The 24,970-nt window shown below is 46.3% G+C and overlaps 1 long non-coding RNA gene across 1 annotated transcript in view; it reads left to right on the top strand.

Moving 5' to 3' along the window:
* Nucleotides 1-21,866, top strand: part of LOC128431137 (uncharacterized) — a 37,816-nt gene extending 15,950 nt beyond the window's left edge. Inside the window, exons 2-3 of the long non-coding RNA XR_008334112.1 lie at nucleotides 6,543-6,659; nucleotides 21,804-21,866. This is a non-coding gene — a long non-coding RNA (uncharacterized LOC128431137). The remainder of the gene's footprint in view (nucleotides 1-6,542; nucleotides 6,660-21,803) is intronic.
* The last annotated feature ends 3,104 nt before the right edge of the window (nucleotides 21,867-24,970 follow it).

Here is a 24,970-nt window from a genome sequence, read left to right as displayed (position 1 = left end):
TCACAAGGACAAGGAGAATTTTAAATACACGTTCCAAAGGCTGGAGAGAGAAAGAATACATTTCTGTTTGAACCTCCTCAGGACGAGGGTCTCCAGCTCAATGACTTCTCGGCTTTTTTATTTTCCTCTGCGGGAAGCGACAGTTTTCTTTTTTATGGAATTAGAATTGAATGTTCATGTCCCAGCGACGGGTTTTATTGACCACACGCAGGTGGCTCATCTCGTCCTAATCAATAGAGATTGTGAAAGCTGAAATTCAATTCCATTCTATTCCATAACATGTTTAAACGTCACTAATACCGACTCTATTCAGGGGTAATACATCCCTGAGCTGTGTTTAACATATAACTATTAAAACACTCAAATAAACCAACTTGTTATCGAGCGTCCCAGCTTGTCCTCTTTTGTTTTCCAGATTCCTGACAGCGGATGGATGCTCGCTTCCAGACGCCTCAGCCCCTCTGTGTGCTTTTGGATTATAGATCGGGCCTTTAATAATCAATGACTGTGTGGTTGTCGGAACAGATTAGTGGCATAATCTCCAGTGTATGTCCTCATAATACGCTTTACACTGTAACTCTCAGCAGCAATACAAAGCCCCGGCTTAGTGCAGCTGCAGCTAATGTTTGTCACCATATTGGTTTCTATCGAACGCCGGTCTGGAGTTCATTTCTCAAGCCGCCCCGTGTGTCACCATCTCTCGCTCCGAGGATTCTGGGTTTGAAGAGAGATTTTTTTGACATTTTGATCAAACTGATAAACAGATAATTTGACAGCTGAACATCAGGCTCCAGCCAAGTAGATGCAAACATCCTTTTTCCGCTCCCTCCCTCCCTCCCTCCACAAGCTCTCTGAGGCACGAGGTCACCATCTGTTGCAATCCAGCAGAGCGATGCCCTGCCCGTTTACATTTCCCCGTGTTTATTGAGGTGTGAGACGCTGGCATGCAGACGCCATTATTCTCCCTCTCGCTGGCTGATTTCCCAGCAGCGCCGGCTGATAGAGGTGAGGCGGCGCCGGCCCCCGTCGGAAGACGAGCTTCACTCTGCGGGCAGCAAGTGTAAAACAGTCATTATGAGAAACGCACAGCAATCGGGCCCACACATAAATCTCCAGCGTGCGACGTCACAGTTTACATCCAGTGAAGTGCTGGGAACGCTCTAAGTGTGTGTGTGATCGCAGCTGGAGTGGCAGCCAGGATTTAAAGGCTGAGGTTCACGCAAAGAATCTTTTCTGGCAGAGAGATGGAGCCAGTTTGGAAACACTCAGCATTTCAGGGTTCAAGATGAGGCCGAACACTTTTTCCTCTGCCAGCCGATTGGTCCTTATCGACACCGGTACTCTGTTACTGCTATTGACGCTATGGCTGCTGTTCTCAAATGAGATGTTCAGTGATCTTTACGTATGTGGTGTTGCAGAGTGATCGTGGTCTCCTGTTGGATAATTGTTGCTCTCTGGCTGGGTGAGAGCGGGACCTGTTCTCCAGCTCGGCTCCACAGGGAGAACCAGCAGCTGGAGGCTCGTATGTTGAGATGCACTGACTCAGTCTGTACACAGGTTCATTCATTAGAGGCCTCGGAGACAGACAGTGCATCAGATGTAAGGAAGCAAGTGAGAATGAGCAGAAAACATTTAGGATCCAGATATAAACACTGATCTGGTGCATGTGGCCCGTGTTACATGTTGTTATGTCGGAACATACAACGTGTGCACATCCGAGTTTGGGTTTTTATATATTTAAATACACGTCTAAGTATTTTTTAAACAATCCCAGTCAGAGAAGACGTTATAACTATACAATAGTTATACAAATAAATGTAATGCAGCCAGATTTCCTACCACTACTACTACTACTTTACTACTACTTATACTTATAATAATAATAATAATAATATTTATTTTCTTTTCATAGCAGTTCTAAAATGTAAAAGAGCATAAAAAAATGAAATAAATTATAGTTAATTAGAATTCACACGGAGATGAAACCTTTATTCTTAAAACAGTTTCGATGAATGGACTTTATTAAACACAATAACCACCCATCAGTGTGAAGCTGAATGTAAAGTGTGTGTGTGTGCGTGTGTGTGTGTGTGCGTGTGCGTGTGCGTGTGCATCAGCGTGCACATGAAGTTTCATTTTAAGCCTGTCTGAACATTGTGTTTTCAGGTTACCTGACCACGCAGGCAGGGACACACACTTTCTCTCCGTTGTGTAAGAGCAGCGGAGCCGAACTCTGAAATGTGTCACCGCCGGCTCTTTGCATAACTCACTGTCGCCCTCTTTACCGCAGTGAAAACACGAGCTCGGGAATTATTGATTTGAACTAATCTGTGTCTCCTGAAGATTCACACAGACAATTAGATTTCAGTCGTCATCTTTTATTTGGCAATGTAATGGCATTCAAGTGTCTGGTCCTCTCTTCCCAATTATAAATGAAAAACCCTGAACACAGGGGGAGGAAATTATTAAAGATCAGTTGGGCATAAGTGGAAATTAAAGCGCCCCCCCTCCCTGCTCCTCTTTGGAAAGTGAATGTCAGTGGAACTTTGTTAGCAAAGGTTAACACCGTCATTAGAATTCTGCCAGCAGTCCCTTTAATTTATTCCAAAAGTGGTGTCGCTCATTTATGGATCTGCTCCAAGTTGAGGATGGGGGGGGGGGGGGTCATCGCAGAATGTCACTCTGACCATCGGCGAACACGAGGCGGCGAGCTCGCTGTCTTCATTCTTTGGCTCACAGGTCGCGGTTTAACAGCAGCCGGGCGTCACCTGCTGTCACTCCGAGGCTGAGAGTAAATCTTTGTGAGGCCTCTGCTGCACCGCTTCTTCATTCTCCCACCCCCCCCCCCCCCCTCCCCCCCTCAGAAAAACAACAGCACTTGACAGCCCGCTGCTCGTCTCAGCTCGGGGAAAAATGCAAAAGGAATTCTGTGGCGCCCACGTCTCTCCCACTGATTAATGGCTAGAGGTAGAGGACCCGTGTTGCGGCTTTGATGAGGCAATTTGTACAGTTCTGCAGGAAAACAATGGCAGTTCATTTTATTGCAATGCGTCTCCAGGGATACATCAGCACGGCTGCGGCTGCGTACAGTGAGGAGCTTAGCACAATAATAAATCAAAAGATGCTGTTCTGCCAGGGAGGGGGGGGCGTCACAGCTCACTCTTTAATGGCCCATGTGCTGTTTGTGGCTCCATTTGGATGCCGGGTTTCAAGCCAGCGTCTTATTGTCTTCAGTTATGAATACAAAGCCGGGGACTGTTAGCGCTGTTGCTTTTGATGCATCCCTGTGGGTGTGCAGCGAGCCAACAGTTGATCATTTACCTATTGTGTTCTAAACATCGCATTTTCCAGACGAGCAGAGCCGCAGCAGATCTGCCGGCCCCCGAGCCCCCGAGCCCCCGAGCCCCCGAGCTCCGGCACTGCAGCAGGAGACGGTTCGATGCTCATCACAGAAAGAAACTAAGCAAGAGACGGAAACGTTGATCCCAGAAACCGTTTCACCACATGAGACTTCAGTTCGCCCGGGAAAAAGCTGTAAAACATTTTTTTGTTTTCGCTGTCTCATAAATATGAAAAGTATTTAGTGCCAGTGGGTTTTTCAAGATAAAAGGAAATTGCTTTGGTGTTTGGTGCATGACAAACACATGGTCGCCTATTAAATGCATCATCTTCTTTATTCTCCGCCCTCTGCTGTGACTTACAGAGCGAATGTGTTTGTATTGGTCACTTGTAATGGACCCGGATCCCCATCGCCAATGGTGGGAAAGACAACAACTCCCATGATGCCTTGCTGTTTCACGACATCATCATCAAACTGGTCTTTACCTACTGTTTTGATTGAGAGACCCCTGGTGGCCAAAGTTCTCTAAACAACAAACATTGCAAAACCTCACAGGTTCCAGCAAATCAAATCTGAAAGTATTCTAGATTTCAACATTTATGAGTCCAGGTCAAACAAAACATGAACATTTCTAACTATTTCCTGATTGATGGTTGGACTTCCTGCACAGCTCAGCCCCCCCCCCCCCCCCCCTCTAGCCTTTATACAACCAGGAACACAAGGAGTCGATGTGTCCTTGAGCAAGGCGCTTTGTCAGCACTCTGTCAATGTGAGTGAATCGGTGAGCGAGCCGTACGTGGTTAAGTGCTTTGAGTGGTGGACAGATGAGAAAAAGCATTTACTGAACCAAAGGACAAACACATCCAGATAATCACTGACATTATTAAATCTTCAAAAGTTCCAAAGTGGAATGAGACTTTGCTGTAAATCATTTCGTTTAAAGGCTGGAAATGAGCCTGAGGGCTGAATGGAGTGCTGAACACCTGAGACCATGAAACTGATAGAATGTGCTTCTCTGTGAATGTGGTGACGAGCAGTGATGTGAACACGACATCTCTGAGAACGTCTTCAGGGAAGTTCTTAAATACTCGGTGCAGACGTTCAGTTGAACTCACAGATGAGCTCGTTACATTTTTGTGGTTGGAGGTCAAAGGTCAAGGTTGCTGTGGCTTGTGAACGTGTTATCTTAAGAACGCCCTGAGAGTATCTGTTTAAATTTGGACTCATGGATTAGATTATTTTGGTCCCAGGTCACAGGTCAAGGTCCTGGTGGCCTCACAAAGCCTCTTGAACATGATATCTCTAATCGGCCTTTAGGGGATTTCCACAAATGTTGACCAGATGTTACTGGGACTCAAAGAAGATTAGATTTCAGTGCTTCTGTGGGAGCTGGACTGACTGAATCTCAGACCAGCACTTTATATCGTACACAGGGAAGAGTTTGATAATGAGCATGATAATTATCCCTTTAATAAAACCTAAGCTGTTTTAAGGGACAGTGAGCGTCACATGAATAAAGGACGTGTCCATAGTGAAAGTCAAACATGATGGTGGACAGAAAGCTGCTTTAGTCCCACAGTGAAATCCCATTTCTACCTGCAGGTCGATCCACATGCCGACTCAAAGCGAAGCTCCTCATTACCAGCAGTTATAAGATTGGACAATTACAACTCAAGTACCATTAAGTGCTCGGGCGGCAGGAACGGGCTCCCGTCATCATTCAGAGACACAAAGACACTCTGTAATCTTCAAATGGCTTCAGCTGAAGAGGAGCCAAACGCTCGGGACAGTGTCATATGAAATGAAATGTTGAGTATCAATCAATATTAGCTGCTTTCTGCTGTTCTTGTAACAGGATCATGTTTCTCTGTGACTCGGAGCAGAAAGCCTCCAGAGCAGCTTCCATGCTCCTTGATGTAAATCCTTTAAGTCTGTGGAGCTGTGCTGCAGGGAGCGGGTGCACGGAGGAACCCATTACTCCTTCATGTGGCGTTTTGATGATGGTGGTACAGAGCTCCGTCTGACACAGAGAGGGAGGCTGCGACATGACCAGAGTTTCACTGTGATGTATTTCAAAAATATCAGAGTTTCACGGTAAAGAGTTTTTCTGGTTGAATGTGTTTGGAGCGATAATGAGGAAGCATTCTGCACATAAAAGTAAAAGTACATATAAATATGTATAGTTTGGTCCTGGTCCCGGCCACGAACATGGAGGAGGCAGGATTAATGACTCAAACTGCAGCCAGCGATCAGGAGGCTTCACTTCTGTGGAGTTTACTTTGTGAGCACATTCAGTTCAGTTTCACAGTAACTGTCATTACTGTCATCAGCACTTAGTTAGTCAACGAGAACAATGGGAGACTTGGCGTCCGTCTCTGAAGGAGAAACACTTAACCAAGCTGCTGCTGCTGCTGCCTGAGGCCGCAGAGCGAATTAACTACAGCTGCATGAGCTGCCACGGAGCAGCCAGCAGTTTACTGTGGATTTGGACGTTTGTCAGTCAGTGTGGAGTCCAACCAACACAAGCTTCCTCTTATTTAAGACCCATATTATCAGGATCAGTTGGCAGAATCAGGCCCAGATAACTCACACAGACACTCACACTCAACGCAGCTGGAATCGGCTCCATCACCGCAGTGAGAAGTCTGAATCTAACTTGTTGAAACCCTGAGCTGTGTATTCTCACCTCTGGACACTTGATTCATGTTTGATTTTTAAATGACATGTTGATGGGGCTGTTAATATCTTTGCAATGTATTTGAGTGTGTGGATATTTTGGGAGATTGTAAAGCCGCTGCTGCAGTTGTGCTGAGTTTGCATAGCGCTGTGTGTTAATTTCTCAAATGCATATTGGGCAAAGGATTCAGCAAATGTTTCCATGTTGAGAAATGTGGCAGTGAGCAAGCATTAGGGTGTTTGCCAGGGCCATGATTACTGTTAGTGCAGGATGTAAGAGCGGCAAAGCAGCAGCTCTACAGCGGAGCAGCTCCATTGGATCGACTTCACAGGTGAGCTGTGGTAGAGCGACAGCAGCTGAACCTGCTCCTGGTCCCTATTTGGTTTGAGGTGTCAAAGCTGCACAAATGGCTGCATATAGGCTCCAGCAAATAATCCTAATGATAAAAAACAGGTCTTAAGTCAAATTTGAAATCACAAATGTATCTTTTTTAACAATGTGTCTCCACTTCCTCCCGCTATCCAGACATGAGGCCCAGATATCCAGGATACAAACACTCCCATCTTGCACATCTGGAGCCGGAGGCTGTGGAGTAGCGATCGTGGGATGGAGCCACGGTAGTGAAGTCCTGCTCAACCAATCGTGAGTCATTCCCAGCTGTCAGTCACCTTGTTATTATCAAGTCAGCATCAAACCACTTAAGAAATATCAAATATTTATTTAACGTGACAGGCTACACAGCAAGGATCACTCACTCAGAGTCATATGATTATTGTTTCCAGTCCTTAAATCCAGAATCGTACATGAAGCAATAACAAGAGCAGAATGTTGTAGTGCGATTCCTTATGATACAGTGCCTTGCATAAGTATTCACCCCCTTTGGACTTTTCTACATTTTGTCATGGTATAACCACAGATTAAAATTTATTTCATCGTGAGTTTATGTAATGGACCAACACAAAATAGTGCATCATTTGGAAGTGGGGGGAAATATTACATGGATTTCACAATTATTTACAAATAAAAATCTGAAAAGTGTTGAGTGCATATGTATTCACCCCCTTTACTGTGAAACCCCTAACAAAGATCTGGTGCGACCAATTGCATTCACAAGTCACATTTGCAAGAATATGGCACAACCGCAAACCTACCAAGAGGAGGCCGTCCACCCAAACTGAAGAGTCGGACAAGGAGAAAATTAATCAGAGAAGCAACCAGGAGGCCCATGGTTACTCTGGAGGAGTTGCAGAGATCCACAGCTGAGGTGGGAGAATCTGTCCACAGGACAACTATTAGTCGTCTACTCCACAAATCTGGCCTTTATGGAAGAGTGGCAAGAAGAAAGCATTTGTTGAAAGGGATCCATAAAAAATCCCGTTTGGAGTTTGCCAGAAGCCATGTGGGAGACACAGCAAACAGGTGGAAGAAGGTGCTCTGGTCAGATGAGACCAAAATTGAACTTTTTGGCCTCAATGCAAAACGCTATGTGTGGCGAAAACCCAACACTGACCATCACCCTGAGCACACCATCCCAACAGTGAAACATGGTGGTGGTAGCATCATGCTGTGAGGATGCTTCTCTTCAGCAGGTACAGGGAAACTGGTCAGAATAGAGGGAAAGATGGATGGAGCCAAATACAGGGAAATCCTTGAAGAAAATCTGATGCAGTCTGCAAAAGACTTGAGACTGGGGCGGAGGTTCATCTTCCAGCAGGACAATGACCCTAAACATACAGCCAGAGCTACAAAGGAATGGTTTGGATTAAAGAATGTTAATGTCTTAAAATGGCCCAGTCAAAGCCCAGACCTCAATCCAATAGAGAATCTATGGCAAGACTTGAAGATTGCGGTTCACAGACGGTCTCCATCCAATCTGACTGAGCTTCATCTTTTTTGCCAAGAAGAATGGACAAACCTTTCCATCTCTAGATGTGCAAAGCTGGTAGAGACATACCCCAAAAGACTTGCAGCTGTAATTGCAGCGAAAGGGGGTTCTACCAAGTATTGACACAGGGGGGTGAATACTTATGCACCCAACAGATGTCAACTTTGTTGTCCTATTATTGTTTGTGTCACAATAAAATGTATTTTGCACCTCCAAAGTACTATGCATGTTTTGTTGATCAAACGGGAAAAAGTCTATTTAAGTCTATTTGAATTCCAGTTAGTAACAGTACATAATGGGAAAAAGTCCAAGGGGGGTGAATACTTATGCAAGGCACTGTACATCGCAGTGGAGCAGCAAAGGGAATAGAGACGTGGGGGACGGAGGAGGAGAGCGATGGCAGCAGCCGGGTGGGAACGCTGAAAGAGAAACACACCCCATGAAGACAAATATTCTGTTTTGCACACGACTCATCCTCCACACTCACTCCATGCATAAATGAATACAGATCGCTGTGTGGAAATCAGCAGAGCTAAGAAGCTGCCTGGCACAAGATGTTGCCGCTAATCATTCCCCTCAGCCACTGTCCGACCCTGCATACAAAACACACACACACACACACACACACACACACACACACACACCACAATGTCACCCCCTCAACAATCGTTTCCCCTCACAAATTGCTTTTCTCCATCACCCACACAATTCTGGAGGAAATATGTGCAGCAGCTTATTACAGGACACAGACACTGGATGCTGTTTTGCATATTGAGAACTTTGACTGGGTCGTGTTCCGCTCGAGCGTATGTCGCCGTTAAAAACACACGTTTCCCCGAAATTAACGCACTTCATTTCCAAGGAGATTAAGGCGAGTTTTTACAACCTGCCGGAATCTAAACAGCGTCGCTTGTCTGTCAGTTAATGTCGTTTCATCAGAATGAAAATCAGGCCGTGACTCCTGAGGGGAAACATTAGGGCGTGATAATAAAGTGCCGGGAGCAACCAGGGTGATTTTCTGCTCCATAAATTAAAACGCTGTGTGAGTGACGCAGGTTCAGGAACGTGTGTGTGTCCATTAGAAGCCTAGAGAAATACATAGCACCATAAATACAGGGATAAAGTTTTTATGTGGAGAAACTTCCTCTTGTAACTTTATATCAGGCTCAAACAACCCCACAGGCTCTTCCTGTCTGTTATTGATATTTGTATTTATCACAGACGGGAGACTGTCGAGAAAGTTGTGTGGTGAGAAAGGAAAAGTGATTCAAGTATTTAAGAAATCGTTCCTTAAATACTACTCCACTGGATTTGAGTCTCTGTGATTTTGTAAACGTGAATCTATACAAGTTTGATTTATATTATTTGATAAATCATTTTCTGTAGTTTTGGGAGTTCGTGTCTGTGGGGAAAGTTCTCCAGTGTGCAGCCGGAATAAGTCGTCTCCATCTTGTCAGCTGTCCCGTCGCGTTTCCTCTTTAATTGGAAATCGGCAGATCTGAAACCTGGTCCAGGGGGAAACACCTCATTCTCACTTCTCCCCGAGTCGGTCTTGTCACTTCCTGCGTCCCGTCAGCGGCCGGCTGGAGCTCGGCAAGCCGTCAAGTGCGATGACCCGTGAAGGAAACCTGCTGCGGGGAGAAGTCCTCTCCAGGTGTCCTGAGACATGTCTGCGTCTCTTCCTGGAGAAATAGTGTGCAGAGGAAACTGCAGTGCATCGCTTCTGAAGTCATTTAGTGATACACAATAAATAAAGAGGTTATCTTCGGTGTCAAAGGGAAAAATTTATCCTGAATCTGCAATCTGTGGAAACTAATCTACTCTTAAAGTTTACAACAATAAACAGAATACTAAATTCAATTCTAATCTGAACCCAATAGAAGACGTGATCACAGGCACAGGGAAGAACGTTCATTTGAAAAGCTTCACACAGATAAGATCCTGATTTTATTTTGGCTGGTTGAGCTCATTAGAGAATTAACAGGCATGGTTGATTGTGGTGTGGCAGAAGCTTCACATCCTGGTTCCACCTTCCCAGTACTCCCAGTTGTATCTGTACTGGACGAACCTCAACAGTGAGATATTCATTCATTTAGCTTTCTGCCTTTTTGATGTCTTTCCCAAAAACCAGACCGCAGAGGTTTATTACCTTGGGTACTTACAGGACATTTCATAAACTCTGAATCTGAGGAATTTAGGCTGATGGCTGCGCTGGTCCCACTGGTCCCACTGGTCCCAGGGGATGTTTTTAATGAAGGCTCCATTCACACAGTCAAGGTCATTTCATCCTGTGCCTGAGATAATTCCTATTTAATTGTTGTTTACATTATATAAGACAGTGTGGGTCTTTCTTGTGCTGGTGATGAGGTTGTTGGTTATAGCATCAGTGTTTCCTGTTCATCATCGAGGCCTATGGGCCTGACACAGTTTCTGAATGGTCTTTGGTTTTGCACCCAGTATGTGGGCCGGATTATAGTGTGGGAGCAGTGTGGGGCCAAATCTGGGCCAAAACTATTTTTTTGCCCTGTGGGAGGACAATGGCAGCCATGGATGGAGCTCACTCTGTGGGAGCTGAGTATGGTGTTATATTGGGGGGGGGGGGGGCTAGTTTAAAACTTAAAACAAATATTTTATATTAGTCGTGTTGAGGGTTCAAGCCCAGAAAATAACCCCAATTATACAAAAACCAAAAAGAAAAGACAGGATCATTTTGTCCTCGTGTTTTGTCTCAGTCTGTCCTCCTCTCTAGAAACGTTAGTTCAGATCCCCCCCCCCCCCCCCCCACCCCTCTGGCCTTGTGGTGAAGAATCAATCTGACAGGTGACCAGGACGTGACCTGATCCAGGTGAAGTGCTGCGAGTCCACACAAACAAACCTGATGTGCCCGATTAACATGCGTCAGACGTGATCTGTGTTGATGGAGGTGCTCAGAGTGTGTGTGTGTGTGTGTGTGTGGGGGGGGGGGGGCGACACAGGTTGATTCATCCTCACCTCTGATCAAATCCAGTTTACAGACAGTGAGTTATGAGGAGGAGGAACAGGACTCATTCACGCTGAAATAGTTGATGTTTGATGTGTGTTTGTGTTGCTAACACCTCCCCCACCCCCCCCCCCCCCCCCCCCCTCCCTGCACAGCAGCCACGCATGGACCACCTGGGGGGGGGGGAAGTGCCTGGGTGGCTTTCTGACATGCTGTTTGCAGCTGACAGCTTCGGGAAAATCACTTCACGACTCACATGAAGTTTCCTAATGAGGCTTCTCGCTGCATGTCAGTCTGCGTTTACCTGCACGAGCTGCAGCTGCATGACTCCTTCCTCTCTTCCTCTTTTCCTCTTTTCTTCTTTTCCTTTTTTCCTCTTTTCTTCTTTTCTCTCGTTCTTCGCTCACTTCGCTGGCTGATCTGACAGCTGTTGTTCTTAATTTCATCCCCGGCTATTTGCAGAGTATCCATCTGGTGCCGCGGAGAACACACACACACACACACAAACACACACACACACACACACACACACACACACACACCACACACATACATAAATCAAATACATCTGGGCAGGAGCAGTCTTCTGTTTCTGCGTGAGAGCTCTGAAGGCTTCCACATACTGTACATGAGGATATATTTACACAAGTAGTTCACATCCAAGGCAGAAATACACATTTACTTAAGGAAGCATCAAATATTGAAGGGAAATATTCAAGTTTTGGCTGAAGAACGCCGTGAATACCCACGTACGACATAACAAGCAGCTTGTTAAAGTGAAGTTATCCTGGTTGTCGAGCTTTGTGGACGACTCCAGCAGCAGGACACACACTTAGGGGACAGAAGTGACGTCCACCTATGATCAGAGGGCGTTGACTCTATGTAAGCAATGACCCTGCAATGTCCAAGACAGTTTGAAACCAGTTTGAAACCATCTTAAAACCAGCATCAACCAACGCATTTAATTGTGCTGTATTTCCTAAATAGATGCTTCAACGACAGCCCATCCACAAAGTACCTCTTTGCTTTCCTCTACTGTTTCTAATCCACTGAGTTTGTGTGGAAGCAGAGAACAAGATTGTGTCTCACTGCACTGTTCTCTGTGTGTGATGCATCTGCAAGCTGTGTAAGCTGCCGCACCTTCAGCGGACGTGATGGGCTGAAAGCAGCACAGACTGGATTTGATGGGAGGGATCGACTTGAGTGTGCACCCACGAAAAGTAGCCAATTACTGTGCAGGTGGAGAAGACGTGTTCCAGCACGTCTCCCTCTCCAGTGGCAGAGAGACGAGAGGAAGGCAGGGCCGACTACACTGAGAGGTCTTTCTATTCCGTTTCTTTTCGTTTTGTGTTAATTTTGTACCAGGGGCAGTTTAGTTTGATCCAAGAACAGATTATTCCTACTTGAAATAACTGTTTGTTTTCTGTGTGCAAAGAAGTTGTCCTCCTCTCACCCTGCTACACATCCTTCCATCCGCACATCCCCTGGTTTTCTCCGTAGGTTGCGATGCTTTCATCTCCGAGGGGTTAACGACAGCTATAATCCTATTGATCCAGAAAACTGATCCCTCCTAATCCTGTAACATGAAAGTTGGGCATTGTGCTACAGCAGCGCCCGGCAGCAACAGCTTTATAAATTCTTATCCAGCGCCGCGAGCCCCGGCGTCAGTGTTCAGCTCAAAGCTGCTTGGGAGACAGAGCCCGTCTGGGACTGCACCTCCACTGGAAACACTCACATGAATCTCTTGTTTCGTTTCTCCTGTGGAGGACGGGCGGCGTGGCTCTTTTGAAGGAGCTGTTATTGTGGACTCGGCAGAAGGAGAACAGAGCACGAAAGAGAATGTTCAGATGAGCCTCGGGGAAAGAGCCGGGCTCTCGCCTCACTTCCTGCTCCTCGCTGTCTCACCCTCTTGTTCTGTCCCTCTGGAGTTCTGGTCCTGGTATGCCCTCACACTTATCCTCCTTTAAAGTCATCCCTCCATCCCTCCCCTTTGTCTCCTGGTTTCTCACCTTCCGTCTTGCGGCTGCTGTTTCCTCCACCGAGGCCCGTGCCAGGTACATTTTTTGCCCGTGTGACGGCGACTGCATGTGACAGCACCCCGCCGCGACCAAACACTCACCCGCCCCAGTTAATGACACTTAGAGGGATCCAATGATGCACTTTAACACGGCTGCCAGGATGGATGCTGGCTGAGTCAGCAGTAGCACGTTGCACTCTGGCATCACTCCTGGTGCAGGCTACAGCGGAGGTGACATCAGCGACTCTGGATGACACCACTGGCAGCCCGAGCCTCCCCCGCTCTGTCACTGTCATCGACTTTCAAAGCGTTGGAGGGTAGAGAGGGCGGGGGGGAGAGAGAGAGAGAGAGAGAAGGAAAATTTGGAGATAAGCCGGTTGTTCTTGCTCTTTAGTCAGAAGACCGGGAGGCTGAGGAGAAGTATTCTGTCTCCAAGTGTCAAGTCCTGCTGTTTCAGTCGTCACCCAATCTGTTTGTTTACGGAACGATTTGTCCTGGAACCCTTTTCACTCTGGAAGAGATTCTCTCCAACTCCCACACGTCTGTCACGTCTCAGGAAGGTCGAGCTCATTCGTGTTTTCATCACCGTATGAATTGACCTTTTATATAAGTCAATTAGTTTAATATTGGATGTGGGTGGCTTTGTTTTCATGTTATAATCTGAGTGCACTAAAGGCTTGTTGTATGACCCACGCACGTCCTGTGTGAGCTGCATCATCCGGTTGCGTTGCAGGATGAGTTCATCGCCTCTACCAGCATCAGAAAGTTCATGTTCAGCACTTGACAGTTTGTTGAATGAGTCAAATAAACGTCTCTGCAGTTCAGACACATCCTCGGAGGTGACGACTGCAGCGACCCTGCGATAGGCTTCTTCTTCACCGGGAACAAAAGACATTTCTTTTTTGCTCGGGTGTTTATTCAGCATCAGCCGAGGACGTTTGCCATCTCGTCCTTCTCACTACTTCACTGATGCCACAACATTTAAAGCGGACTCTCAGTCATCACGAGGTCAGAGCTCGATCTGCAGCTCGTCTGGAGAAAAGCAATTTACGCTCGGCGGAGTTTGTTCTCACGACTCTAGTTTCTACAAAGATCCGAGGCCATCTCTTTCCTCGAAGCTCATAATGGCCTCCGCTGGAATAGAAGTGATGACTTTTGAATTTAAGTGAACAAATCTCCGTCGTGCTCTCTTCTCTGAAGGTTCCTAAGGCACCTGACTGCTTCCTCCCTTTATCTGGTGTGAATCACGGCCGGCCTTCGATTTCATCAGCCCTCAGAGGACACGCTCAGAAATAAGTAGTGATGGGATAATTCAATATTTGTTGCACTTTGTAATGAATCTGTGAAGTCGCTGAGTAAATTCTCTCATCCATGGAGCGCTGTCAAGAAAAACATTCTCAATATGTTTTTTTATAAGTCTGTGGCTTTATTATAATATCAGATCTTTGACTAAATGAAGACGTTGAATTAAGGAAGTTCAACTCACATCTCGAAGGAAAAGCATCAGGTAAAAAACCAGAAAACCCTTCAACCTGCAACTGAAAATCTCACAAATTGATTTGATCTGATGTTGTTTGTCATGTTTGTCAATCTTGCCACAGCTCCCACATTTCACTTATTGTGAATCTATTGAATTGAACTTGTTGAAACCTGCAGAAACAGAAATGAACAGTTTCGCTCCATTGAGACATTTTCTATATCTCTCTGTCTTGGAAGACACTTTGTCCTCTTGAGCAGGATTTCTCTGAGTGAGTTGGCCTCAGACGCCGGCTGCTCATAGGTTCAAACCTCAGCTCGTCGCAGATTGAAGATGGAGGGATTGTGGTCTGAGACAGGAGTGGGGCAGGTAGGGGTTTTCAGGGGAGGTGAACAGTCGAGCAGCTTGGAGGACTCAAACGAAACAGGCAGGATCAGGCCGAGCTCAAGACAAACATGAGGAAATAGTTTCAGAGACTGTGGAGGCAGGATCTTTATACTGCAGGTGTCGAATAGACTTAAGGTGCACACACACACAGGCTCCGTTAAAGAGGAGGGAAGTGGCTGCTGCAGGAAAACACGATAAGGTAAAGAGGGGAGGGCGCTGCCTAACCATGCATAGTGTGCCTGTTACACTGCAGCTCAAAAGCGTCTCATTCCCAACACTTCGTCCTTGCTCACAACATTAACCTCCACCAGTTTGCCCTGCGGCGGCGAGGGAGCCAATCAATTTGCACGCTTTGTCAACCTCCGGTGCCTCCTCCCCTCTGAGACGGCGGCACAAAGACACCAACACCGAGCGTATTCATCTCTACTGTGCAGGAATGTCCTTTCATTTCCTCCTCTCTCTTTCATCAGCTCCGTGTTCTCTGAGTCAGGATGTCTGCTCACAGCTCAGGAACAAAGATTCACCTTCTCTGCTCAGAGGAGATGTGAGGAGGCCGATTGGGTCGATAACAAACTGTCTCCGTGTCTCGTGGGTCGTTTTCAGACACGTGAGTTTTCACATATGAAGAACGCAGCAGGAGATTGTGTCAGCTCGTTCACAACAGCAGGAGAATGTCTGGAGCATTCAGGCGAGGTGGGGGGGGGGGGGGGGGTGGAGCCTTGGTAGAGCATGCAGGATGCAGGACATGATGCACAGATCCTGCTGCAGACATCATGTGGTCGAACTCTAACCCGGAAAATGTCCAGACCCTCAGTGCACGTCTGACAGCAGCTTCTTCTTCAGCCTCTCTAAGCTGAGCAGAGGTAACTGGGATCCATCTTGTGGGTCTATTGTCGTAGGTGGGATTTAACACGCCCCAGTTCTTTAATGGGCTCTTAATATACCTTCAGAATTGGTTTCCATTACACAGAGTTAATTTATATCACTCATCTCTCCTCCTCCTGCTACGAGCATCAATACACTGCGTCTATTAAGGTTTCTGTGTCTCCTGCACCTTCCTCCTGCAGCTCACATGATTTTCCATCAGAATTATCACTGAGGAGACTGTGAATTTAATTGAATATGTAATAGCACAAGGGATTGAGGGGGGGGGGGGGGGGGGGTCGGCTCATTGCATTGTTGAAGCCTGGGTCGCTGGGCAGAAATGGCACATGCAAATCCCCAAGTCCGACTGTTCCAGTGAAATATGCACTGAGATCCGCGGGGTGATGATAAACAAACAGCTCTGAGTGCCTAGTGTAAATAACCAGATTAAATCAGGGGCTGCATTGTGATGGAAGCTGTTCCCTCCGGGCTTGGACTGATTTGCCATTTCAACGCTGTCAGTCTAATAAATATACAGACAAGGAGACAAATGATGTGCTGAACTATTTGTTATGTACGTTTAATACGAGAACCGGATAAATTCTGTGGGAGCAAGCGCTGCGCTGGGGAGTAACTGCAGAGACTGGCTGCTCCCAGAGAGAAACGGGCCCTCGATGCTAACGGGGAATCATCGGGCGTGAGGACCAGCGAGCCCAGAGACGAGGTCTGGTGGGATGAGGAGGAGAGGCTGAGAGAAGCCTCAGAACTCTGACAGCTCCCCGGCAGAGCGCAGAGAGGGGGGGATGATGGGAGAAAGAGAAGAGGAGGAGAAGAGGCGCCGGAGAGAGATCAAAAGGTGGCCTCATCAAGGGCTCGGCTCTGCTCCACTCTGACGGGGCCAAAGAGATGGAGAGGGCGGAGGCTTCAATGGAAAGTCAGGGATGACGAGGAACCAAAGAGGACGGTGGGATTCCACCTGGAGCACCGTCTGTGAGGCATCCTATTTTTATTCTCAGTGCACTCTCCTTGAAAGCAGTTTGCATTTGCAACATGCATATGCACAGTTTCACTCTCACACTCGGCTGAAAGCAGAATGATCTTTTCATGAGGTCGTTGTGGACGATGATGTAACGATGATGTTCATCCGACACGGGGGGAAACTGACGGATGTAAAATAGATCCTAGAACTCCGATCTGCAAACACTTGCATTATTAATATAACCTATTAACAATGAATACATGGAGTTAAGTGCAATTGGACTTTATGTGTTAAAGCAGCAGCGTGTGATGTGGAGAAATAAATAAATAATTACAACATTTCCTGGTGGTTCCAGGGGGTCGGACTAATTGCTGGTGTCTGACTCTATCAATCATTGTGCTTCTTGTGATTTGTTTTGGAGCAGCCTGATTGAATGTGAAGGGGCTGTTGGGCCTTGGCGGAGGTTTGTGATTGGCTGTTCGAGTTGGCCAACGAGTTTGCACTTGATGACAAACCTGTTTTGTGCTCAGGCCTGTTTTGGTCACATTTGGATTTAGGTCCAAAGGGGCTTCTAGTCCCAAACTACCTATTTCCTGATCAGCCCAGGACTGAAGGGGCTTCACCATTTGTTTGCTCATTCATGTGTCACATGCAATATATCAAACTCCAATTATCTCGTTTTGAAGCCTTCAAAATTACAATAAGTGGCCTCAGGTAGAACTCCTGTGTTATCCTTCACCGTGTTGTGTTGCATGGTGGGTACGAGGGAGAGGCAGAGGAAGAGTCTTTAGCAGAATGACGACGACACACTCCGAAGCTGATGAAAGCCTGGAGAGCGCATCACTCACCATCATTATGAACCGGAAGGTTACAAAGGCAAACCGGGGAGATGTGACCTGGTTCTCTGCTCCTCCTGAGTGCAGCTGCTCTCTTGGCACCGACAGCAGGAGAGGAAGGAGAGAAATGACACACAGGAAGCCTCGTGCTCTACATCTACTCTGCATCAACAGCTTGATAATAGGCAACGACTAAAGGGGGCATTCTTTACCAGCCAGTTGATGAATGTAAATGCAGAGTGGGTATTATGTGAAGACTGCACTTCGTACGTTTTCATCCGGGCGGCCTCTTGTGTAAATGTCTGTTCCATAATTGTATTCAGACGGGAATAAGAAGAAGAAGAAGAGGATGTTTCTCCGACCTTTTCACTTCCCGGCCGAGGTCTCCGGTGCAGGACTGAGTGCAGCTTCGCAACACGAGTCTCTAATTGACACCACTTGGCCAGACTTTGGGAGAGAATGTACAGTGTCAGTCAAAAGTTTTTAAAACCCTGTAACTTAACATTTGATTTAAACTTCAAGTAATATAACGTTTGGGTTTTTAAGGCCTTTTCCCGGTGGTCCAGAGTTGTAAGTCTTTTCGACATGAATCTTTGTGTCTTAGAACTTAATTGGCAGGAGATCCGATCCTAATTGGACTCTTAATGAAGCATGTAAATTGAAAAGGTCGATCATTTAACTCCATAGTGAGTGGAGATCAGTGTCCTGGGTGTTGTGTGCTCCAGGTGTTTTATTACAGAAGACAACATTTACACACGCGTTAATCTGCTGCGTTCCTCAAATCCAGACACTTTCCAGAGCTCAGGTCTGGAAACGGTTTAGGTCGTTTAAATACGAATGACCTTTGTCTTACTTTGTCACTGTCGGGAAGAAAGCAGGTACTTGTGGTTCCACAGAGACCCGTGTGATTTGGATATGTTGTCGCATTTCAATTCAGACTGGATCCAGTGAGCAGAGAAGTGAAACCATGACTCTCACATCCCACGGCACGAGGAGAACACTGAACTGCAGTGTGGGTTGATGTTTGAGCTCAGGGCGCCTGCAGAGCGTGAAGCTCCTGCAGAGTCATTGAAATAAACCCCAGAATACCCAGAATCCCAGTGTTTGCTGCTGGCAGTCAGGATTGTTGGGATGTCGACACGACGTGGAAACACCAGACACGTGACATCCGGCCCCTGGATCCTGGAAACTGATCAGTGAACAGTATTTCCTCTCTTCTAAGCCGTATTCGCTCTTTTATATAATTTAATTTCCTGTTGAAGGGCGGCAGTTAGCAGCTCTGAATCATGTCGGCTGTAATCAGCACGTCTCCATTAGGACGGAGAGCGATGTGATTGGCAGCTCGTTGTGAAAGGTCAGAGGAACCCTGCAGTACCACGGATTGGTGGATTCAGCTGAAGCCTTTATCTCTCAAGGAAAGTCGGCTATAATGAGTTCGACCTCACCGACCTGCAATTATGATACCTGCTAATGTAATTCATGAAAAAAAATGTGTAAAACATATCATGCACATATTTTCAGCCCTTTCGAAATGAGAGAAATCAACTGAAACTGATTAAATCTGCTCGTTAACAAACTCCAGTCAGTCGCTGTTCATTGTTTCTAAGTTTCTCTCTCGTTCAGTTTGAATCCAGAGGCCGAATTCTTTGGTTTATGATCAATACCTTTGAAGTGAATCAGGTGCACATCAGCTCCACTTTGTGTTAATTGTTAGTTGTTGGGTTGTGTTTGCAGTAATTGGTAAAACAGAAGTATCATCTGTCTTATCTCTCTGAATTGAACGTGTTGAGCAGTCGCTCAGTTTCCCCAGGAAGTCGTGTCGAGGTAAAGAGAGAAGTTCTCACCTCCACACAGCTCGATGCTCCGTTTTTCAGAGAAGTTACATAAATGTTGGCACACGGACACACACACACTCCATCCCATTTGATCCTGAAAGCTGTGAGGTCAGTTCTGCAGCTGTTTGCCCCTCCTGTCTGCAGTTCAGACAGAATATGAAATCACCTCAGAGCCACTAGGACGGTGATGGTCCTCTTTATTAAGCTTTTTGATGTTTTCTGTACATTTGAACGCTTTATTGTCAATTCTCCCGTTGATATACCATTTCTGTCTGATCCCTGGTGGAAACATAAAGTATAAGTACTCAAAACACTAAATATATAAGTACAGAAGTATAGTACACAGTCAAAAGGCATAGGGTAGATAGGATATGAGTATTGTAACCCGGTCTTGACGTAGAAGAACATGTAGATAAAGACGTAGAAACATTAAAACATCTCGGTGGGACAGTGAGGGGCGGCTGCGTCCATATGCGCCGCCATCTTGGTTTTCTGGTATTCTACCTCTGTTGGTCAGACTCAAAGTTAAGAGCTTTGTAGTAAATTCATCATGATTAAATCTCCAAATTAAAGAAAGTTTTGTCTTCAAACCTGTGTACAAACCACAAATTGAAAAGGAACATCAGCAAAACTACCCCCAATATTCAGTTTAACGGCAAATACAAACAATAACAGTTAAACACCAGGAATTTTACTATGAACGTCTATTTGCAGAGCACAGTTTTATGGGCTCGCAGACAAACACCAGCAGGAGTTCATTCCCACGAGCTCATCGCTCATCGCGGCTTTAGAAATGATTTCCACGGGCAAGAGAACCGGAGCCTCACTCGTCCCCGGAGCAGAGAGAGAGATACCAGGTCTAATCATTGTTGGCAGCTCAAACCAAAGGTGCATTTGCTTTTCCTTTTATAATTTCTCGTTGGTGAATAATTAAGACCTATTGATATTTCTCGGGCACCCACTGTAACGACAGCAATAATTCATAATATGCTGATTAGCGCGGTGATGGGGGGCGTAATGGATTCCAAATGGAAAAATCCTCTCAGCATCAGAGATGTTATGTAAATGGGAACAGGGGCACTGGTTTTTCTGTGAGTCGTAGAACCAGACTGGGTTTGCATCGCACTAATAAGTATGTCTCTGCGTCTGTCCACTAAGATCATTACTCCAGTGATTGTGTACAGGCTCACAAACGTGTGCGTTGTCACCTGTGTGTTTTCACGTTTGTCTCTATATCCCTCCTCCTCTTCCTCCTCCTCTTCCTCCTGTGAGAGCAGGAGCAGGCTTGTTAATGGAGGCCTGTGATTACTCCGGAGCTGAGCTGACAGCTCGGTGCATCTCGCCGCCGATCAGTGACTGACTTCACGCCGCGCCCGAGACATGCCACTCAAAGTCCGGGGGCAGGACGGCCTTCCCAATTACCCAGCTCGCACTGCTCTCTGCCTGTTAGCGGCAGCGGTGACAGGGCGATACCCTGAATCTGACGTGCCGCTGCCTTTCTCCTCAGCTCGATGGCAGAGTGATAGACGCGCCATTGTGAGCCCTTCTCTCTCCATCTGTGTTTTCAAGCCTTCGAGCTGTGGAGGGAAAAGTTCAGTTCTGTGGCCACAACAACTCTCGCAGACCTGAAGACCCTGATTATTGAACAGACTTCCATTCATGGTCCCCAGAGGTTGAATCCTCATGACTGGCAAATGTACAACAACAACAACCACACAATGACAACCATGGTCTTTGCAAATGTTGGTTGATTCTTTCAGTATTTACGGCTTAATTCTTGTAATAACTCGACTTCTTTATTTTCGTAACCTTACGACTTTATACCTGTGATAATACAACTTACTCGACCTGATCTCAGAACTGTTTACCTGCTTCCATGAGGCCCCAGTCCTCCGTCCTGTGGTTGCTCCGGATCCCTTAATTGAAATATTTCCTCGTGGGGCGTTTTAATTAAAGCTGTATTATCTGAGCTGTGTTCCCTCTTAAAGGTGAATGCAAACCTGAAACAGTTCTGACATTCGGCGCGTATTAATCAGGAGAAAAACTCAATTTGATATGAGAGAATTTCATTTGACCTTTTCGGAGCGGGTAAGTGGGTCTCGAATGATAAGTTCTCATAAAAGAGCACACATCAATAGATCCCCCCCCCCCCCGCCTGGTTGCTGCAACGGCGGCGGCTGCAGCATACTGATTAGTTATTGGCTGATTCCAGTTCAAACTTCCCCTGATGGTCCGTGTCAGACACATTGGAGAGGAGCTGAGCACCGAGGAGACGAGATGTAAATACAACAGGATTCACTGTGTTTCTGACAGAATGGGTTCAAGTGAAGTAAATTACAATTCATTTATTCACGACATGCTTTTTACCGAAACCCAGTGACGCCTCTGTAAAACATGTTTATTTTAAAAGTTTTATCTCAATGCGTTAAAGCTTCACATTCATGCTGCGTCTCCTCCTCTAAGCTCTCCCCCCTCAAATATCAGCTTTCCTGACCTTTCCCCTCCTGTCTGTTCTTTTCTTTACAGAGATGCTGTGAAGAGACGGAGCTCATTTTGCATCGGACAAGATCCAGCTCTGTCAGGTACGGTGTGCTGCACTGAGCGCAGCTTCCTGTCTGGTTGTCAAATCGCTGCTCACTCAGGGATGCAACCAACTCCTGCTTCTAAAAGGCCTTTGGTAGAAGGTGTAGACGCTGTGGTCGTGTACTTCAAAACCAGAGGAGGCGGAGAACTGAGACAGAGGAACAGTTATTGTTGCCTCGAGGTTCACTGCTGTTTAATGAAGCCGGGGCTTCAAGCGTAAGCGTCTCCCGCGTTCCCTTTGTCATCAAAGGGGATCACAGCATTATTTATTGAGGAGTAAATATGGTGCATCCCAGTTTCTCGTGCCAGTTCCTCTCTGGAGCCTCTGCTGTCGATCGACACAGTCGTCATGTGCAGGATACACTAGTTTCTGCATAGGACTGATGTGGGGGTGCATCAATCTACGATCAATATCCATAATTACACAGGGATGTTTTCAGAATTCAAATTTATTAAAAAGCAAAACCTCTCTTTTTGTCTGAAGTACTCAGAACCCGTCCTGTGGAGCCTCCTGCTTTGACACACACGCACAGACACACACACACACACACACACACACATACACACACATACACACACACACCTCACAGCACGTCAGGACAAAAAACACCAAGCCCAACCCACTTGCGGTCCTCTGAGGAAGTTGATTCTCTGGTCTGATGAGATGAAAACTGAACTCTAACTCTGACTGGAAAACTCCAGCTGTGCAGAGCTTGTAGAGACTCAACCGGGAAAATGCTCTTCTACAAAGTTTCTGAATGAATTAAGGGTTTTTATACTTTTCCAAATGAGAGATTTTTATTTACCAGCTGCAGTAGAAGTTTGAGTTTGTTGTGGGCTTCATTCCTGTGCTGTGGATGGAGGTGGAGACGCGGCGTCCATCTTTAATTACAGTCTGAATTCTGTCTGCTGCTCTTCATCAGAGGTGAGATCTGTTCAGTGGGCTTCGCTGAACCTGTTTCCACATTCAAACGCACACACTGGGAACGTCACATCTGAGAGAACACCCACACAGAGTCGGTTAAATTTGGAAATGCAGCTTCATCTCTGTGTTTCATGCCCCCCACACCACCACACCACCACCCTAACATTATTCTTTCTGGCCTCGGAACAGAGATTTTTCCAAAGCAGCCTCCAGAGCGTGTGAATCTTAGAAACGCCTGCATGGTGTCTCTACGTGCTCGGCTTTCATAAGAGGAATGTGAGCACCAGGGAGGGATGAGCTGCTGGGAGCCGGCACCGGGGGGGAGGAGACGGCCGGCAGTCGCCTGATAGACGTAAATCGTTATTTGATTGTCTCGCAGTGTTTTGATTGTCATATAATTGCTGGATCGTGGTGTCATATGTTCAGCTCAGGTGAAACTGTGAAGTCGTTGCTAGTTTAACGGGCTCGTTCCATTTGTTACGTTTTAAACAGGCTCATCTTTGTCACGGTTAATAGCAGCGTAGTCGTTACACTGCATCTAACAAACTGGTCGGATTGAATTAAGTCGAGATGTTTACTACCGACTTGTGCAGTTAACTTAATAAGCAAATGATCAACTGGTGCAGAGGGAGACTGCAGAGCCGCTCGTTGGAGGAGGGTTCTGTGTCTTCAGGAGGAAACATGGAGGAGTGGGGTATCGAGCCGCCGACACTGGGGCGGTCTGACCACTTCCTCTGTGTGTGTATGTACGCGCCATTGAAATCCAACAGTCATCTGGTCAGGGGCGTGTGCATCGTGGGGATGTTCACAGTCCATACATCCCCAGAAGAAAGACAGAATAGGAGTAAAGTCTTTATTGTGTAATAAATCATAATTTGGGCGGTGGACGGGTAGAATGGGTGAATGAAGAGAAAGGACAGAGAGACAGACAGAAGACAGAACTAACAGAATATCCTGTCTTACGTCTCTATTAGAGGCCTGAAAACGCTGAATCCTGCGTTTCCCACAATGCAACTCAACTGCGTCATCTGTCTGCTGCCAAGAAAAATGACCTTGATCCCCGGTTTGTGACCCCGGCTTTATTTTAAAAAGGTGAGGCCTCCCAGTGGAAGCTGAGATTAAAACTCAGTGGAACCTGGTTTGGATTTAAAGTTTTTTTGTTTCTTTAAACAAAATGGAGATAATGAATCTTTCATCAAGTGCAGCTTCCTGCTCTTTCCTCCCCGTGTCTCTGTGACCTCCTCAGCGAGGCGCCAGGGACCGAGCAGCCCACAGAGACACGCGGTTAGCGTACATATGTCACACGCTCCATGTACGTGCACGTGCACGTCCTTAACGCCACAGGAAGGGAGTCTGTGCAAAGGTCAGCAGTCACTACATGTAAATGAAGGAAATCGCTGCCCCTCACTTCGCCGCGTGTGGCCCCCCCGCTCACCTATCACCACTTAGCATGACACATTAATGATTCATGCAACATTTCCATATCATATACATGTTCTGGCCATGAAGAATATTCTAGCATGATGTCATCTGTTCAGGTGCAGTCGCACACTTTGTGTTTTCAGCTGTGATGTGCGTCAAACAACCAGTTTAATAATTGATTCATTTGTTGATTTTAATTGATTCTTTCAGTTTATCCCCCAAACAACTTAGGGGAGAGCGGGGTAATATGGGACATTTTTTACATTTGCTCTCCTCTAGGCGAGCTAAAATGATATATCAGTAAAATGTACACATTTCCCATTAATTCAGGATGTTTTCTAGAAATGGAAATGATCAGAATGTCTTCAGGACAAAGGGCAGAGAAAATATGATTGTTTTAAAAAAAGTGGTCTTGTGTCCCACTTTACCCCCACTACGGGGTAAAGTGGTCCACTTACTTTTTCCACTTTAAAACTACCATAACAACACATGTTGTAATAGTTCAAATCCAGACAACCACACATTCCAACACTAATATCGGACTAGTAACAGAATCATGGGGATTGGTCAATTAAGCACATTGATGATTATTATGATTCATGTGATCTCTTGCACACCCTAGCTTACCTGCACATTGTTTCTCTGTCCAATTGGCAGGGACAGGGATATTGATTTTCTCTGCGTATTCAAATGCCAGTTCACGGCACTTAACTGGAGCAAGGCCATGGAACTGGTCAGCTAGTTGTTTCAAGTGTTTGGCTCC

Source organism: Pleuronectes platessa, chromosome 24 (assembly GCF_947347685.1).
Source record: "Pleuronectes platessa chromosome 24, fPlePla1.1, whole genome shotgun sequence".
NCBI classification, from domain to species: Eukaryota; Metazoa; Chordata; class Actinopteri; order Pleuronectiformes; family Pleuronectidae; genus Pleuronectes; species Pleuronectes platessa.
This window is presented reverse-complemented; position numbering and strand designations above follow the sequence as displayed.